We start from the raw sequence: 19,062 nt of genomic DNA on the forward strand, positions 1-19,062 counted from the left end.
CCTCCAGATGGCGCTCGCCTCTGCCGCATTGCGGCGCACACAAGAGGCCGCGTTTCAAGCAGACAGCACGCCTTCGTGCATAGCGTTCGCAGCCAGCGTTTCGCGGTGTACATTACAGTTATGTGCGCTCCAGTGGCCGGAAAACGTGAGAAGCAGTCAGGGATCATTTAATGCTATCGTGTTAGACTTTTAAGCTTCCTGCACCTTTCTGTCGCCAAAAAAAAGTGCTGCTGTCCACGGTCGAGATTTGTGTGAATAGCATTGCTCAGGAAGTAGCCAAATCAAGGTAGATTTAGAAGAATGGAGGAATATTCGGATTTGTCTAGCTCTCCAGTTTTTTTGTTCGGTCAACAGTACTGTTGAGCTGCCAGTTACGGGCTAATCCCTTATAAAAATTTCTAACAACATTTTTTAGACAGTCTATAGACTTTTGTTACTAGAACCTACCAACAGTCAATTGAAATCCTACCAGCTGTCTTTATACATCCTAACAACGCTCTAGTAACACCCTAGAAACAATTGGCCACCAACTTTCAATAGAAACATGTTCATAGGATGTCTTTAAACTTTCTACCAATTTCCTATGAACATTTGTCTTTATACACCCTAGTAACATTCTTTCAAAAGAGAAATGTTCATATATTTTCTGTTAAATTCCTACCAACACCCTATTAACAAGCTTTCTTTATACACCGTATTAACATTCTTTCAAAAGAAAAATGTTCATATATTTTCTGTTGACTTCCTACCAATCCCCTATTAACAAGCTTTCTTTATACACCGTATTAACATTCTTTCAAAAGAAAAATGTTCATATATTTTCTGTTGACTTTCTACCAATCCCCTATTAACATTTGTCTTTATACACCCTAGTAACATCCTATCAAGAATTGGATCCTATCAAGAATTGGCTACCGTACTTCAACTGAAGCATGTTCATAGATGGTCTGTAAACATTCTACTAACCGTCAACCAACAGAAGCCTTTAGGCTCTTTAGTGACACTCTGGCAAAATTTTACTTACATGTGCTTATGTACTTGCTATTGACGTCTTACTATTCCCCTAGTAACATTTGTCCCACATACGACCTAGTAGCATAGTGTAAACATTTGTCAGTATGTGTGAACATGTTGGTAAACGGCAGTATGCAACCTAGAAGGTGCACGAAAATGGAAAACAAATGCAAGTTTGCACTGAAAGAAGTTTATTCACACGAAAATATTTACACAGAATTGTGAGAGAAGTAGTAGAGAAATGAACAAAAATGAATAATGACTTAGTTGATTACGGCATGGCAGCTGTCGCATAATCTCTAGCAAGCATCGATTATGCAAGCTGATGTCTCAGAATGCTTGCAGAATGAACCAACCCTGCACAGAAACAAGATGGTCAGTGTTAACATCATGTTCAGGTTAGCATATCACATACATAGAAGAGCTTTTTAAGGTTCACATGAATGCTAAAATTGTGACCGTCATCCCTGTTTACTTGCAGAGGAGATGGCAATGATGGGGCACATTATTAAATGCATATCCTTTGCTGCGTTGTATTTACTACGTGTTATTAAAATTAGGAAAGTGTACAAAATGGGTTTCTCTACCAATTACCTGCATAAATGAGTTACTCACTAAAAAGTTAATTACATCGTTTATTCATGGTGAAATTTGTAGCACGCACAATAGACACGGACGCAGAGAAGGTGGACACGCGAGCGCTTAATCAAAGCTGGTTATTTTTGGAAGGAATGAACGTAACAGCGCCAGCTAGCTGCACCGAGCATGTGCAAAACGTGTCATCCATTTTTATATAAACAGATGACAGAGCTTGAAGCAGTATTCAAGAATACAAATGCTTTGTCAGTGATAGCAACCAATGGCTGACTGATGCATTTTTAAGCACACATTATATGGAACGCTTCTGTAATTTGACGTGTTCGTTTATTCTTACTCGAAAACAAAATATCAGTGTCAAAAAATACCGGTTCACAATGACATAGGTTGCAGTGGTTAAACAGGTGCGAATGAGTTCTTTCACATTCGCACTTGTCTATCCAGTGCAACCTATGTCATTGTGAACCGGTTCGCTGAAAAATATATAATTGTGAACCGTGAAGCTATACGCTCAATATTTTACTGTTTCTCATCCTGTGCACCCAGAGTAGGAAAGAGCAAAGAATGAGTTCATGATCAGACAGTATTTACCAGACCTTAGGTCATTGCGAACGCTGTGAAAACGAAGTATTTGTACGCTTCGTGTTTATAGCAACTTCAAGCGAACCCCATGACGCGGGGCAGCTGAAAAAGGTAAGAAAATCGTTCTTAGAATATTTCACGTCGTTACAGTTCGCGCTATAATAACCTGCCAAAATGCGGCATTAGAAACTGAAATAAAATAACATCAAAATAATATGTTTATGAAAAATGATGGAAAAGAACATACCTTTTATTATAATTTGGAGATAGAGAAAACTTCGGCGCATAGCAGTCTTGAGGAACAGCTGTTCGCTATTTGTGCAGTTTAAAACACGGACAGTGCCAATATTAAATCACTTCACACGACACTGCATCGCAGCTGGCAGAGAAGTTCCAGAAACGCTCACATCACGGAACGAAGAAAGCACCGTGGGCTTCGCAAACACCTTGCTGGTTGGCTTGCATCGATGATTCATGGTTATATTGCGCTCAGTTTTACACAGACGATATTAAGGAAGGACAGGACGTGGACGGACGTAGCGCAAACTACCAACTGTTTAATACTGTTAAAGAACGCGCGTATATACAAGGAGATATGGCGCGGGGGGGGGGGAGGGGGTTATAAAAGATATGACAAGTTCGCGAAATGTGATCATAGTTCGGGTCAGGAACGTTCACCAACTAGCCCCCTTCATTGCTTTACTAAATTGCATCGATGAATTAGCCACAACACAGCATAAGCATAAATAGCAGCAAAAATAGCTAGATTGCTGCTACAATACGACACGAAACACCTACATCGCTCCGACCGTACCATGCCGGCGTCGCAAAGGAACTGATGGCGATTGCGATGGTCTTCCTCTTTGCCTCGACTCGGCCAACTGTCAAATTTGTGCGCATGCGCGGGAGAGGCATGTGACATTCTTTCCATCCACCTGCTTCGCCTTGACCGCCGCGGAACTAAAGCCCCTCTTTAAGCCGAAACATGCACCCCCCCCCCTCCCCCGCTACCTTGCGATGGTTGACTCACACCTAGACATTCCTCGCCTCTTGGTGAAAGCTGTGGCCGGCCTTTGTGTACGCACCCCTTTCTGGGAGCTGCACTTAGAGGGAGGAATGTACCTCATGGCCGAGGTTGAAAAAAAAAAAAAACTGAGAAGGCAGCCGGCTCAATTTTGTTGGGCATTTAGGGGCTGTATAGTTTTATCTTTCGAGACAATTATTTTTCTGAAAACCGACTTTTTTCTCGAAATGTAATAAACATAGAACAATAAAATCATATTGGGTAAATTATGTGGTTATTCTATTTTGCGCAAGAGCATCCTTTAGCACTTGCTGCTCTCAAAGACAAAACATTGCTCCCTGGCGCCCAGCGGTGAAGCACATTGTAGTACTATTTTTATAGTCAAATATACGTCCGAAGCGTGGCGGCTATGACGTTAGCAGTTTTCAGACGCCAGAAGCACGGCAAAAGCATGGCCTTTGATATCCTGGCTGTTGGTATACGGAATGCCATTATTACGGATGTCATGGCCCCTTGTCGGAGCTCAAAATTTTGTCGCCGTGTTGTGAAGCAAGATCACTGAATGTTAAGAGTGCATAATTATTTCTTTTCGATCTGTTTTCACACACAGCAAGCTACCATCGCCATAAAGCACATCAGTTGACATAGTTACTTTGCCTTCACTTTGATGCAAGGTCCTATTTCCTTTAATATGCAGAAGCCGTCGGTAGGAGGCAGGGACGAAAGCGTGCGAATATGAACGCGTAGAAAGCTACATTTTTTTATACTGTAAGGGTAATTTAATTATTTTTTCACAGAAAAGTGTTGCTTGCACAGAGTTCAGCTTTTCTTTCTATTCGACCTGTGCGCTTCTCAGGTCAATACACGCTCTCACTCAGCAGTAGTTGTATTTTGCAGCCTTTTGGACATTTGAGCGGCAACGTTCCAGCGCCGTGTTACCCTGAGTTTCGGTTCTTTTTCTTCTTTTTAACAAATATCGTGACGCTACTATGCTGACACGTTCCAGCTTAGGGCGTACTATTTATATCGCAGAATGCACTGACCTAATTATCTCGTTGCAAAGCTAATTGGTGGCATTGCAATAGCAGTGCGTGGTAAGGGCAAATTTACGCTCGAGCCTTACACCACACCACCCGCCTGCCCGCACGCATGTGGTCGGGTGAAAATTTGCACATTTTGTAGACTGGTACACACATTTCGGTTTATACACTGCATGTGCGAACCCAGTGTATGCCAAAATTTGTGAACCAGTGGGCGAAATGTACAGTTTTCTGCACGACGGCATGCGTCACGGCTCAAGCGTAAATCGGCCTTAAATTAACCAGCCCCAAGGTCGGGATAAAGCTCTGCAACTGGTGCGCGGCCTACACAGTAGTCCGCTATCACACCGGTCAGGTGGTGTAGCGCAAGCAAATTTTCTCGGAGTGTGCTGACGTCCCCGCACGCTCACGTAGTCCAGTAGATCCTCTAAAAGATTAGTTCTAAGAATTTACGAACATATTTCTTTAAACATTTTAAGAGCACTCCGTCAACAATTGGCTACCGACTTGGACTGGGACTATGATTTAAAACAATGAGCTTGACTCCTGAGTATGTCATATATCGGCATTGATGTGTGTTAGAAAAATTTATCAGAAACTCTCAGGTTACTTCCCATTCTAAATATTTTTTGGCAAACAGTACGAGCTGTGGACGTACTGAGGATACATGTCCTTCAAACAAAAAAAATATAGTTCGATGATGTATAGTACAACACTCTTTACACAAAAGTAACTAGCCTTCTGACGCAGTACTGAAGTGGTTATAGAGATAAAAGTTAGAAAAATACATGTTGAAGGGGACCTTAAAATATTCTATGTGCAAAAGTAAGAAGGAAGTAAGAAGTAAGAAGGCCACACTTGGCCCTTGCGCCAATAAACACTACATATCATCATCAGTCTTCACGGTGTATTAAATATATTCTTTATACAAAAGTAAGAAGGAAGTCTATTAACGGTGTATTGAAAATATTCTTTATACAAAAGTAAGAAGAAAGTCTGTTAACAGTGTATTGAAAATATTCTTTATACAAAAGTAAGAAGGAAGTCTTTTAACGGTGTATTTAAAACATTCTTTATACAAAAGTAATAAGAAAGTCTGTTAACAGTGTATTGAAAATATTCTTTATACAAAAGTAAGAAGGAAGTCTTTTAACGGTGTATTTAAAACATTCTTTATACAAAAGTAATAAGAAAGTCTGTTAACCGTGTATTGAAAATATTCTTTATAGAAAAGTAAGAAGAAAGTCTGTTAACGGTGTATTGAAAATATTCTTTATACAAAAATAAGAAGGAAGTCTTTTGACTGTGTATGAACAAATGTTACTAGAATGTAAATGTTAATAGACTGTCAATAAAGTAAATAGAAAGTTGGTAGGAGTTCTAAAGAATGTTAACGTTCATTTTTATAAGGGATGTGGCAAGTATCCAACAGTTCTCGTGCTAACGTGTCACTAATTCTGCCCACACCTTAAGAGGCCAACAAACACTGACACCAAGGACAACGTAGGGGAAATTACTTGTGCCTAATAAATGAAATAAAGAAACGATAAGTTAATGGAAATGAAAGTGGATGAAAAAACAATTTGCCGCAGGTGGGATCTTTACCCACCTGCGGCAAGTTGTTTTTCATCCACTTTCATTTCCTATAATTTATCGTTTCTTTATCTCATTTATTAGGCACAAGTAATTTCCCGTAGGTTTCCCTTGGTATTAGTGTTTGTTGGGTTCTTATGATCTGACTAATGAAAAGTGGGCCCCTCGTTTAACCCCCTTTCTTCTCGTTTAATTTTGTCCAGTACCTTTACCATAGGAAGAAGTTCAAGTATAGCAGGTAATGCAATGTGCAGGTAATGAGTAAGATGGTATTCCATTCATGAAGAGAAGAAGCAGATGTTTATTTACCACATATGTACGGTGGGGATGGCAGGATAAAAGCTGCATAACGGCAGCTTGACTAGTCGCACCTCCCCGTGAAAAACAGGGAGCAACATGGCAAGGTATTCGTTGTGCATACTCGTGGGAAGGTTAAGATATATATTCAGAGATATTCACAGACGAAGGCCGGACCCCGGCCGAAACATCAATAAACCGCTTCGTACGCGCGTCTACTTCGCTGTATATATATATATATATATATATATATATATATATATATATATATATATATATATATATATATATATCTATATATAAACGAGAAGAAAGGGGGTTAACCGAGGGTCCCGAATTTATTAGTCATATCATAAGAAGCCAACAAACATTGACACCAAGGACAATATAGGGGAAATTACTTGTGCTTAATAAATGAAATAATGAAACGAAGAATTAATGGAAATTAAAGTGGATGAAAAAACAACTTGCCACAGGTGGGAACCGAACCCACAACCTTCGCATTTCGCGTGCGATGCTCTACCAATTGAGCTACCGCGGCGCTGTTTTCCCATCCACTTTCTTGGGTATTTATGTGTCCTAGTAGAACCCTGGGAGTCCCAGGGTTCTACTGGTAGAGCATCGCACGCGAAATGCGAAGATTGTGGGTTCGGTTTTGACCTGCGGCAAGTTGTTTTTTCATCAGCTTTAATTTCCATTAATACTTCGTTTCTTTATTTCATTTATTAAGCACAAGTAATTTCCCCTATGTTGTCCTTGGTGTCAATGGTTGTTGGCTTCTTATGATATATATATATATATATATATACATGCATATACATATATGCAAGAAAACCTGAAATGGCAACTTTGAAATGTCAAAATATACTTTTCAAGCGACAAAACACAAAGTACCGTTCACAGAAATTAGGCGAGCAGTGCAAAAAAAGAAATTAATTATGGCAGAATTCATGTCACCATGACTGTTCATTGTAATACGATCAGCATCCGACAAGTAGCGGCACGCCGTATTTGGGATGTCAAGTATGTTTAACATCTGTAGTTGCCAGTCTGAGATTTCCGTTGCTTTGGTTGTATGCGGCATAATCCGGTATCCTCCTATGTGCTACGGCCCTCGCTTGCGATAGTGAGGCTTGAACATGACGGCGTGACAACGACTGTGTGGCGCCGACGAACTAAGTACTATGGAATGAGAAAGAAAAAATGAGGTCGACAATGGCGGTATGTGTAAGGAACGGAACGACTGCGTGTCTGTCGGTTACGGTTGGTCGGTGCGACCGCTATAATGGAATGCCCTTTCTCCTGCCCGCGGCCGTGGTGATAACGCGCTTCTTCTTCTGTTCACAACACAATGCCGCCCGCGAGAAACGGACGAAATCATTGATGATGACAGCGACACCACGTCACCTTCTAAACTTCTACAGAGTTGCATCGTTCTCGCTTGCGAAGTTCTCCAGCTGGCGGGGGTTGAATTGGCTCCACTCATAGCCACTGCAGAACAAGTATTCGGCTTTAACTCAGGAAGAGGACTTTAGTGTAGAAACAATGAACGAAAATATTACGCGCATCATTAAGGAGTGTGCAATAGAAGTCGTTGGTAACTGCGTTAGACAGGATACCATGCAGTAAGCTATCGCAGGAGACAAAACATCTCATCAAGAAACGCCAATGTATGAAAGCCTCTAACCCTACAGCTAGAATAGAGCTGGCAGAACTTTCGAAGTTAATCAACAAGCGAAGACAGCTGACATAAGGAAGTATAATATGGATAGAATAGAACATGCTCTCAGAAACGGAGGAAGCCCAAAAGCAGTAAAGAATAAACCAGGAATTGGCAAGAATCAGAGGTACGCGTTAAGAGACAGAGCCGGCAATATCATTACTAATATGGATGAGATAGACCAAGTGGCTGAGCAGTCCTACAGAGATTTACACCGTACCAATGACACACTTCAACGAAAAAAAGGAGAGGTTCACACCACAACGACTGTACTATCAACTGGACTATGTGGTGTGAATCTCTCCTCCTGTCCTTGGTGTTTTTGACTGTTTTTTTTGTTCAAGTATGTACCAACTGGCCCAGATTTCAACCCTTCTGCATACCAATGACACCCACGACGATAATTCACATCCCACAAGTAACGCCGGAAGAAGTAAAGAAAGCCTTGGGGGCTAGGAAAAGAGGGAAGGCAGCTGGGGACGATCAGATAACGGCAGATTTGTAGAAGGATGGTGACCAGATTGTTCTAGAAAAACTGGCCACCCTGTATACGCAATGCCTCATGACCTTGAGTGTACCGAAATCTTGGAAGAACGCCAATATAATCTTAATCCATTAGAAAGGGGACGCCGAAGACTTGAAAAAATTATAGATCCATCAGCTTAGTGTCCGTTGTCTACAAAGTACTTACTAAGGTAACCGCAAATAGAATCAGGAACACCTTACGCTTCTGTCAACCAAAGGACCAGGCAGGATTTCGTAAAGGCTACTCAACAATAGACCATATTCACATTATCAATCAGGTGATAGAGAAATGTGCAGAATATAACCAACCCTTATATATAGCTTTCATTGATTACGAGAAAGCGTTTGATTCAGTCGAATCCTCAGCAGTCATGGAGGCATTATGGATTCAGGGTGTAGAGGAGCCGTATGTAAAAGTACTGAAAGATATCTATAGTGGCTCAACAGCCACCATAGTCCTACATAAAGAAAGAAACAAAATCCCAATAAAGAAAGCTGTCAGGTGGGAGATACGATCTCTCCAATGCTGAATAGCATTGGAGAGATCGTGTTTACAGCATGTTTACAGGCGGTATTCAGAGACCTGGATTGGGAAGAACTGGGGATTAGAATTAATGGAGATTACCTTAGTAACTTGCGATTCACTGATGATATTGCCTTGCTTAGTAACTCAGGGGACCAATTGCAATGCATGCTGACTGACCTGGAGAGACAAAGCAGAAGGGTGGGTCTAAAAATTAATCTGCAGGAAACTAAAGTAATGTATAACAGTTTCGGAAGGGAACAGCAGTTTAGGATAGGTAGCGAGGCACTGGAAGTGGTAAGGGAATACATCTACTTAAGACAGATAGTCACCGCAGATCCAGATCATGAGACTGAAATAATCAGAAGAATAAAAATGGGCTGGGCTGCGTTTGGCAGGCATTCTCAGATCATGAACAGCAGTTTGCCATTATCCCTCAAGATAAGAGTGTATGACAGCTGTGTCTTACCAGTACTTACGTACGGGGCAGAAACCTGGAGGCTTACGAAAAGGGTTCTACTTAAATCGAGGTCGACGCAATGAGCTATGGAAGGAAGAATGATGGGTGTAACGTTAAGGGATAAGAAAAGAGCAGATTGGGTGAGGGAACAAACGCAAGAGAATGACATCTTAGTTGAAATCAAGAAAAAGAAATGAGCTTGGGCAGGACATGTATTGAGGAGGGAAGATAACCGATGGTCATTAAGGGTTACGGATTGGATTCTAAGGGAAGGGAAGCGTAGCAGGGGCCGGCAGAAAGTTAGGTGGGTGGATGAGAAGAAGTTTGCAGGGACAACATGGCCACAATTAGCACATGGCTGGGGTAGTTGGATAATTATTGGATAGGCCTTTGCCCTGCAGTGGGCGTAGCCAGGCAGATGATGAGTATCTGTGTATTTCCCAGTGTCTGTGCGTCGCTTTTCAATGACGAAATAATGTTTAAACGTTCTGACGTAGCACCACGCGTGGACTTGACGGCGATGCCACTAGATGGCGCCGCGTGTGCGGTGGCATACGCATTTCGTCTATGCCAATGCGGTGTGTGGCTGGATTCATTCACTCATAGCCACTCGCGTGCTAGCTCTCGGATCAACACAATGTCGCGTTGGCGTAGATGGCGGTTGCTGGTGGCGTCCCGCCGGCTGGAATAGATGTCCAGAATTCGCATGACGGCGCGCACATGACCAGAGGAGGCCGTCAGAGGGCTTTCGTTGTCTCCTTGGACTTGTTCATGAAGCGCACGTCGTCCATATCCTTCTTCTTGTCGTAGTTCCCACAATGGCGTCCGCTGATAGATGAGCGCGACGATACGTGAAGCCATGTCACTCTCGCTGTAGCTATCGCACCCCTGTTTTATGCGAACGTTCCCTGTCCACGCAAATTTTTGCCTGCGTTCTTACTGCGCTTCGGTAAGGCCCAATGAAAACGCGCCAAGCGTCAAAACGCGCTTGCTTACCAGCGATGTGTTCTTAACTCGAAGGACGCTCAGAAGCATTGAATTGGACACTAGGCTACTCCAAAATCTAAAGTTGGCCTACACCCAAACTACAGGTTGGCCGACCGCTGAATTTAGGTAGCTTCACCTTCAAAGGGACAAGTTGGTGAAACCCCACATTTCAGTTGTGCCAACCCCAAATTTCAAGTGGGCCCACACTGAAATTGAAGTTGGCCAACCACCAAATTTCACTTGTATCAGCGCCCACTCCCAAACTTCATGTTGACACACCCCTAAATTTAAGTTTACCCGCATGAAGCTTCAGGTTGACTCGCTCCCAACTATGAGTCCGGCCAACTTGAAAATTGGAGGTGAAACTACTTAAATTTTGGGTTGAGCCAACTTGAAGTTCGTGCCTCTCAATAATGGGCCGTTTATTTTCGTTGCATAATATCTTTTTCATATTTCGCTAGCACATACCAATAAAATATAAGAACTTTTCTCGAAAAATTAAGTGAGATTATGTCAAAAATAACGTTGAGCTGCTAGGTCCAATGCAAATGGTCCAAGACTGGTGTTTGGTACCTGCTCAGACAAAATCAGTCTGTGTTCATTAGATGCACCTCCATGAAGATAATATAAAAGGACTTGCTTAGACAAAACGGAAAAAATTCGCAGTGGCAAGACCACCGCGTGCGCTAAGAAGACAACGATGCCTGCTTGTTTTAACGCGATAGCGTTAAGGGCGCCGTGTCGCAGAAAATCCGGCGTCGGACGTCATTCAGGCAAAAATATTTTCAAACCGCTCATGCGGAGGCGTTCCTTGTGGCGCAACGAAGCTACTAAACTGATTTAATTTCTCAAGCTAAAATAAGTCGAACAACTGTAAAGTACGACTTGCACACAACCTACAGACGTGATAGCGCCGGATTGTAATTTGACGGTACGAGAAAACACAATTCTGTTGCCCGACAACTCGAAGAAACCCCTTTTCCAGCGTTTCTACCATACATACACCGGCCATGGCGTCCGCCATTTACACGCGCCGACGTCTAAGTACGTATGAGGCCATGGGTAGGCACACCCCGTTTGTTGCAATGCCTCTAGATGGCGCTCGCCTCTGCTGCATCGCGGCCCACAGAAGAGGTCGCGTTTCTACTAGAAAGCGCGCGTTCATGCACAGCGTTCGCGGCCAGCGCTTCCCGGTAAACACTTTGGTTATATATGCTCCAATTGTCGGGAAGCGTGAGAAGCAGTTCAGGATCACTGAATGCTATCGCGTTACACTTTTGAAGGCGAAGCTTAAGCGTCCTGCATCTTTTTGTAGCGAAAGTACCGCTGCTGTCCACGGTCGAGGTTTTTCTGAATAGGATTGTTCAGTAAATAGCCCAATCAAGCTAAACTTAAAGGAATAGAGGAATATTTGTATTTGCATAGCTTTTTCAGTTTTTTTTTGTTCAGTCAACAAAATTGTTGAGCTGGCAGTTACGGCTTAATATTTCATTTCATTTCATTTCATTTATTGAATCCTTAAAGGCCTGGAAGCATTACATAAGGCGGGGGCAAACAAAGTGTGGGGAACTCTTCATCATGCAAAGGAAGGGAAGGAGGAAGAAAAAAAACGAAGAATAGAAAAGGAAACAACGCTCAGGAGGGAACTGAGCAGGCGGCACTATCATCAAAATCACTCTAAAAAACTATAAAATACAACAAAATACATACTACATAAATACTACTAAATACATACTATGCATAAGAAGGAATCCCTATCAATTAAAAACTTAAACGGGCTCAAGTAGCAAATGCATTTTCATCAAAACATTGTAGGTGCGGTGGATTGTTAGTTTCTCTCGGAAAGTCGTGTGGTCGGCGGAAGAGACAATACAGTCGGGAGGAGTGTTCCACAGCGCTGTTGCATTTGGAAAAAAAAGAATTCTTCATCGAAGACATTCGGCACTGAATGTGCGTAATTGGACAGCTGTGGTTGAAGCGGGGAGAGATTCTAGGCGGCGGTTGTAGTCGAGGGTGTTGGGTGATAGTAGAAAGAGTGGAGCATGCAGAGTCGCGATATGATACGACGTGATTAAAGACTGGGAAGATCGAGTGTGCGTTTTAGTTCAGTTATGCTGCATACAAACTGGGGTACATAGCGCAAGAATGACACAGGGACAACCAGGAACGCGGGACGAGCGCTAACTTTCAACAATTGATTAATTGCAGCTGGTGAGCATATATACACTCACTGGGGCGCCACTGGAACAGACACACTGAAGGGAAGGAGGAAAAGCAGTCATGTGACTACGATGCCCAAAAATTCAAGCTCTTTCTTTGATAAAAGAATAGACGGCGTGCTAACGCAATCGTCACTTGCTCTGGCTATCTCAGCTGCTCCGACAATTCCCCTCGTTATCTTATTCCTGTGGCGATAGACAACAACAGTTTAACAGAGGGAAGCATGGTGCCTTCGCCTCACTTTTTCTACAATGGGCAGCCAGATGCCCATCTATGCCCATCAGTGAATATATATATATATATATATATATATATATATATATATATATATATATATATATATATATATATATATATATATATATATATATATATGCTCTCCAGCTGCAATAAATCAATTCTTGCAAGTTAGCGCTCGTCCCGTGTTCCTGCTTGTCCTGTGTCATTATTAGACAGCTTTAGTATAGCGTAAAACGCTTGCGTTAGCGTTAGCGTGCGACGCAACGCTAACACAAAGAAAGGCGGCACAGCGCCGCTCAAGGTAGCGCTTTTCTCCGTTCCTCTATTCTAAAACACTAACATTGGCACAAACATATACTGCGCCGTCTAGATGTAAAGACACGAAATACTGGAAAGCCAAATCCACAAGAAATGTCGCGCTAATCCAATGCCGAATCCGCAAGTGTGCCGCTAAGTCAAGCTCGTCCGAAGCCACGGCCGCTGCATTAATTACGCATGCAGGTGTTTGGTTTCAGTGTTGTTTTGTCGAGAATCGCGAAACACACCGATTATTCTTAGCATGCCGCGATCGAGTGTTCTGTGGGGCCCATATTACCTGTACTTAAGTTGGGATGACATAGACGCCCTCATGCTTCGGGAACGAGAGCGACCGCGCAGGTTATAGGTGTTCTCAGGAGACGGTCTGCTCAATATCGTGGTGTATTACGGAGGGAACGTTTTGCCGGCAGTTTCGCTTCCAGATAGCGGATTTCCCACTTCCTTCCACTTTTTTGCAACAGACGCCCATCTTGACGTCTGTCGGAATGAGTGCAAGGCGAAAACCTTGTTCAGGAGGTTCATATCGTCGTCATTAGTAAAGCGCACACGCATTGTGACCACAGCACCGACCACACTACTTTCTTTTGCCGCGGAAAACCGGACATGCATCGGCTTGACATGCGGCTTTACACCAAGCGAACGAGCGAAATAGAATCACTGGAAAAAATTTCAGAGTACCGCATTTGTTATCCCCGCGCCGCTGACGCGTTCATTGGCCCAACCGTACCACGTGACTTTGGGGTGCCATATACCTTCCAAGCGCCGGGTGGGCCGGCTGAGTTATAGCGCAGGCAGCGCAGGTTCCCTACGTTTTTTCTGTGTTGCGATTGTCGCGCTCGCGTTTGACTGCAAGTAAATCATGCTTGGCTGCTGCGCCTTCAGATGCAGCAACCGAACTGAGTCTGGAAAGACTTTTTCGAGATTCCGACCGGGGAAAATGACCGAGAGCGTCGTTCTGCGTGGTTACACAGAATCGGCCGGGAGAACTTCAAGCCTACAAAAAACACGCGCATGCGCGAGGTGTAAGTACACCTTGCTTGTGCTTTTCGGCACTGTTTTAGAAGATATTTAAGCGAAGTGCACGTGGTGTTAGCGATGCTACAAAAATAGGTCATCATCATTCGCGTCTTGCACGCTTGACGCGGCTACACGTGTACGCGTTTGTTGCTCAACACACGCGGTTAATCCGTGCTCGTGCCCCGCGAAGGCACACTTGTCGCGCGAGAATTCCGCGTTCTCCCGTGCACCAGGTACTCGCATGATTTCTCCGCACACGTGAGCGCGCTCTCGTCTCGAGTCACTCGACCCATATGGCACTTGTTTTTCGCAGATCGTAACGATCGCAGTCAATAAAAACATGGTCAATGCGAGGCCCATGATAGACAGACAGGCAGACAAAGAACTTTTATTTTGGTCCTGAGAAGACGATGAGTGTCCCCGTTAGGGGGCAGCGTCTGCGGGCCGCACCCACGACGGAGCCGGGAGGTTGAGACTCTCGGCGATATCGCGGGCTCTCTGGACAGCCCTGAGTTGCTCTTCCTTGGCGGAACTGGTGACGAGCCGGAGCCAGTCTTCCTCCGAAGAGGGAGACCCTGAGCCCCCGCACAAGTCGAGGCACTGCCAGAGCATGTGCTTAATAGTGCATCTGGGATGTCCACAGCGCGGACAGCCCGGGTTGATGCCACCTAGGAACTTTGAGCAAATAAATGGAGACGGATACGTCTCCGTCTGCAGCATTCGCAGGGTGATTGCCTGTGGTCTGTTTAGGTGCAGGTGTGGAAGTGGAAACTTCCGACGCCCTAGTTGATAGTGCCTGCAGACCTCGTTAAAAGTAAGGAGAGGGTCCCTGTGCCATTGCCATCCCCCAGCCTCCGATTGCCCGCTTCCGGCGCGGTGGGTGAGATCTCGCGCCTGGGAGTGAGCAAGTTCGTTGGCGTTGGGGACGGCTTCATGAGCATCGCTGCCCATGTGACCGGGGAACCAGATTAGGTGCTTTTTGCCTGTCCAAGATGCTGCAGAGAGAACGCGAGCGGCTTCCTTGCATACCGAGCCTTTCATGAATGCTCTAACGGCAGCTCGCGAGTCTGTGAAGATAGTGGAACGGTTCGTGGTGGCCATGGCGATGGCTACAGCCACCTGTTCGGCTTTGTCGGCGTTCACATTTTGATGCGTAAGCGACGTCAGCAGCTCCCCCCGCAGCGATGTAGCCACCGAAACAAAATGATTGGAAGCAGCGTATTGCGCAGCGTCGACGAAGGCGACGTTGTCCTCAATCTGAGCCGCCAGGCTAAGGAGGGCCCTGGCCCTCGCTTTACGTCTGCCGTAATTGTGCTGAGGGTGCATATTTCTAGGTATCTGGGATACTGAATACATTTCTCTGATTTTGACGGGAAGCGCACACTCCCTCTATTTGGTGATGCACGAACCTTGACCGATATGCGCTAGTAGCTGTCTGCCGGCTTCCGTGGAAGCCAGTCTTGCAACTTGTGACATCTGCTGCGCCTCGACTATCTCTTCAAAGGTGTTGTGGACACCTAGCTCCAACAGCCTTTCAGTACTGGTGCTCTGTGGGAGACCCAGTGCCTTTTTTATGCTCTTGCGAATGATTGTTTCTACTCTAGCCGCGTCCCTTCTGCTCCATTTGTGGGCCAGGGCTATATAGTTAATGTGGCTGAATAGGAAGGCGTGGAAGAGTCGCCTTAGATTCTCCTCCGATAGCCCCCCTTTTTTGTTGGCCACCCTCGTGATTAACTTTGTCATGGAATCGGCTTTGGTTGCGATGCGCTCTAAGGTGTAGTCGTTACTGCCGTCCTCCTGCAGGAACATGCCCAGGATTCTGATTCTCTGTAGTACCGGAATGACGGATCCGGTCTCGGTGGTGATAGAGATATCGGGAGGTGTCCCTATCTTTGCACCGATTGTGGGTCGGTATAGTAGCAGTTCCGATTTCTTAGCCGACAGGCAGAGAAACTCCCAGGAGTTTCCCGCCTTCGCGAGAAACTCCTGAACGACTGTGATCGCTGTTTGTAATTTCTCTTCAATGTACCCGTCGCTACCTCCCTCACACCAGACTGTGATGTCGTCGGCGTAGAAGGCGTGACCGATACCCTCAATCTCAGCCAGCTTTTGGGAAAGAGCTCCCATGGATAAGTTAAATAAAAAAGGGAAGAGGACTGCCCCTTGAGGGGTGCCTCTGGGTCCGAGATCGAATGTTCTCGAGCCCAGAGCTCCTAGGCGAATAGTGGCTTTTCTATCCTTTAGGAAGGAGCTGACGTACTTGTAGAATTTGTGTCCTAGACCTGCTTCTTTAATCGATTCGAGTATGTGAGAGTGTGTTACCTTGTCGAAGGCCTTTTCTAGGTCCAGTGCCAGGACGGCTCTGGTGTCTCTGGAGGCCTTGTCAATAATCTTATGTTTTAGAAGCAGCATTACGTCCTGTGTGGACATGGATGGTCTGAATCCAATTTGATTAAACGGAAATAGATTCCTTTCCTCTGTGAATTTAGTGGCCCTATTGAGAATGACGTGCTTGGCGACCTTTCCCACACAGGAAGTGAGTGAAATCGGCCGGAGCGAGCCAAGCTCTAAGGGTTTCCCTGGCTTCGGGATGAGGATTACGGTCGCATTACGCCACTCCAGTGGTACCTCGCCTGTCTCCCAAACCTCGTTGGTTTTATTTGTGAGGAGCTCGATGGCCCCATCATCCAAATTCTTTAAGATTTTATTTGTGATCCCATCGGGACCCGGTGCTGATCTGCAATTGAGTTCGTATAATACCTCTCTCACCTCCGCGTACGTGAAGGGGGAGCCCAGAGGGTCCGTTTCGTTCTCGTGCGTCGCAGAGAGGTAGTCATTGTTTGAGCCGGGTTCGATACAGAGGTACCTCGAGGCCAAATCTGGAATTTGTTTCTCGGTCATACCAGAGTTTTTTAAGCTGTGGATGAGCCTATCAATAGTGAGCCTCTGATTGGCTTTGGATTGTTTGTCCCCATGCAGATGCTTGAGGATGTTCCATTTTGCTCCGCTCCTCATTTGCCCGTCGACGGCGTTGCATACTTCGTCCCATTGTTGCCGAGCGAGGGTTTGGCGATGTTCATCTATTTGCTTATTAAGTTCTACAATCTTTTTGCGTAGGCGTCTATTTACCTTTTGTGTTTTCCATTGTGCCTGTAGCGCGTTTTTGGCTTCTAGCAGGTGTGCTAATCTACTGTCCATGCGCTCTACCTCTTTGTCCGTCTCTATTTCCTTTGTGGAAGCAGCAACGTCTTCTCGGAGGCGGGCGAATAATTCCTCCAACGAGTTGTATTTAGTCTCGTCCTTCTTTATGATAGCTCTAAAGAGGTCCCAATTCGTTGCTCTGAATTTTCTGAGAGGCGGTGATGACACTCTTATCGCTAGGCTGCTGATGTAGTGATCACTGCTGAGGTTCTCTTGTAAATTGGTCCATACCGGTTCCTCCGCATTCCTAACCATGGTCAGGTCTGGCGTGGTATCCCTACTGACTGAGTTGCCAATTCTGGTGGGGTATTTTGGATCGGTGACCAAGGTGAGACCGCAGGCTGCTATCTGTGCCGCGAGGGCCTTGCCCTTGGCCGTATCTTTGATGTAACCCCAATCTTGGTGTTGTGCGTTACAGTCCCCTGCGATGATAAGCGGATGATCGCCTGCAATTTGACATGCCTTCTGGAAGAGAGCGTTAAACGTCTCCCTTCTGTCGGCTGGTGAGCTGTACACGTTCAGAATGAAAACGGATTGGTTGAGTTTAGCGTTTTGGATTAGCTCGATCATGATGTGTTCGACTTTTAAGTTCGGCCTAACGTCGTGACGTAAATAGGCGAGGCTCTTTGAGACGAGTGTCGCTATTCCTCTTTTGCCCTCCGAAAAGTGCGCTTCTGCTTTTATGTTGAAATGCTACGGTGCATACCAAAATAATGTTGTGCTTGACGCATAGCAAGAAATACAAAACAACAGAACACCCAGTAGCTTTAGTTTGACTCTGTCACTATGCATGTTACATAAACCGCTCTAAAAGCACAAGAATTTTATACATCGCCTATGTAACGTAGAAAAAAGTGCTGCGTCACCAGCAGGCGTTCCTGCTTTTTTTTTTACACAGGCAGCAAATCTTGGCAGTCCAATAAAACAGTCATAAATAAGTTGAGAAGAGTAGCCGCTCATGGAACGCACTAGACAGCCGCGTTCATAAATCGCAATGTAGCAAACTGCTCACTATCTGTGTATAGAAGTACATAAACGTTGCTGTAATCACGCAAATGTCTCATATTGGCCTTGCACACGATTTAATGCGCAAAATTGTCATCGAAGTTGGTTCTTACGCCTGCTGTGCATAGATAGTCTTACGATCACGGCCAAGCACCGGTGCGCACACGGCAGTCGCAGTGTGTCGTACGTATACGGTGGACGAAGTCGCCCGGCGGAATCGAGAACGCGCGGTATCCGTTCGCAAACTAAATTAAATGTATCCGATTTAGCTTGGGAAATTATACAATGTGAAGTACGTGCCTGTGACACTGCCAGGTGTTAGTTTCGTCCTGCTTGGAAACATTCAATAGAAGCAGACGGTGGTCCACGTTGTTCATGCCCAAAAGCACCAGCTTGTCTCATTCCGGCTCGAGGTGACGAAATGTTTACTTGGTAGCTCGCTCCGCAGAAGGGAAAAAAAAACGCGTGCTTAAGCTTCCGATAGCAGCGCTAAGCTGCTGCCCACAATCGCAGCACAGTTCCAGCAGTAAACCCGATCGGCGTGCAAAACAACCACCGGCTGCATTACTTCGCACAAAATAACATTTTATTTTCCTCCTTAGCGACCATTATCTCCGGGCACAAAGTATTTGTACTTCAGTAAACACTCAACCCGATGTGTCACCGAATATCAAGCTCTTCCAACGCGGCGGCCTTCCC

At 44.9% G+C, this 19,062-nt stretch overlaps 1 protein-coding gene and 1 long non-coding RNA gene across 2 annotated transcripts in view; one reads left to right on the plus strand and one right to left on the minus strand.

The window, feature by feature from the left end:
- The window catches only part of LOC142559425 (adhesion G protein-coupled receptor B2-like), a 588,333-nt gene that overhangs the window by 238,980 nt on the left and 330,291 nt on the right, over nt 1-19,062 (plus strand). The window lies entirely within an intron of this gene.
- On the minus strand, nt 1,012-2,799 carry LOC142560971 (uncharacterized). The gene is made up of 3 exons (XR_012823505.1): nt 2,441-2,799; nt 2,208-2,295; nt 1,012-1,371 (listed from the first exon to the last, which is right to left on the minus strand). It is a non-coding gene; the product is annotated as an uncharacterized LOC142560971 (long non-coding RNA).

This window comes from Dermacentor variabilis, chromosome 10, assembly GCF_050947875.1.
Source record: "Dermacentor variabilis isolate Ectoservices chromosome 10, ASM5094787v1, whole genome shotgun sequence".
In the NCBI taxonomy this organism is placed as follows: Eukaryota; Metazoa; Arthropoda; class Arachnida; order Ixodida; family Ixodidae; genus Dermacentor; species Dermacentor variabilis.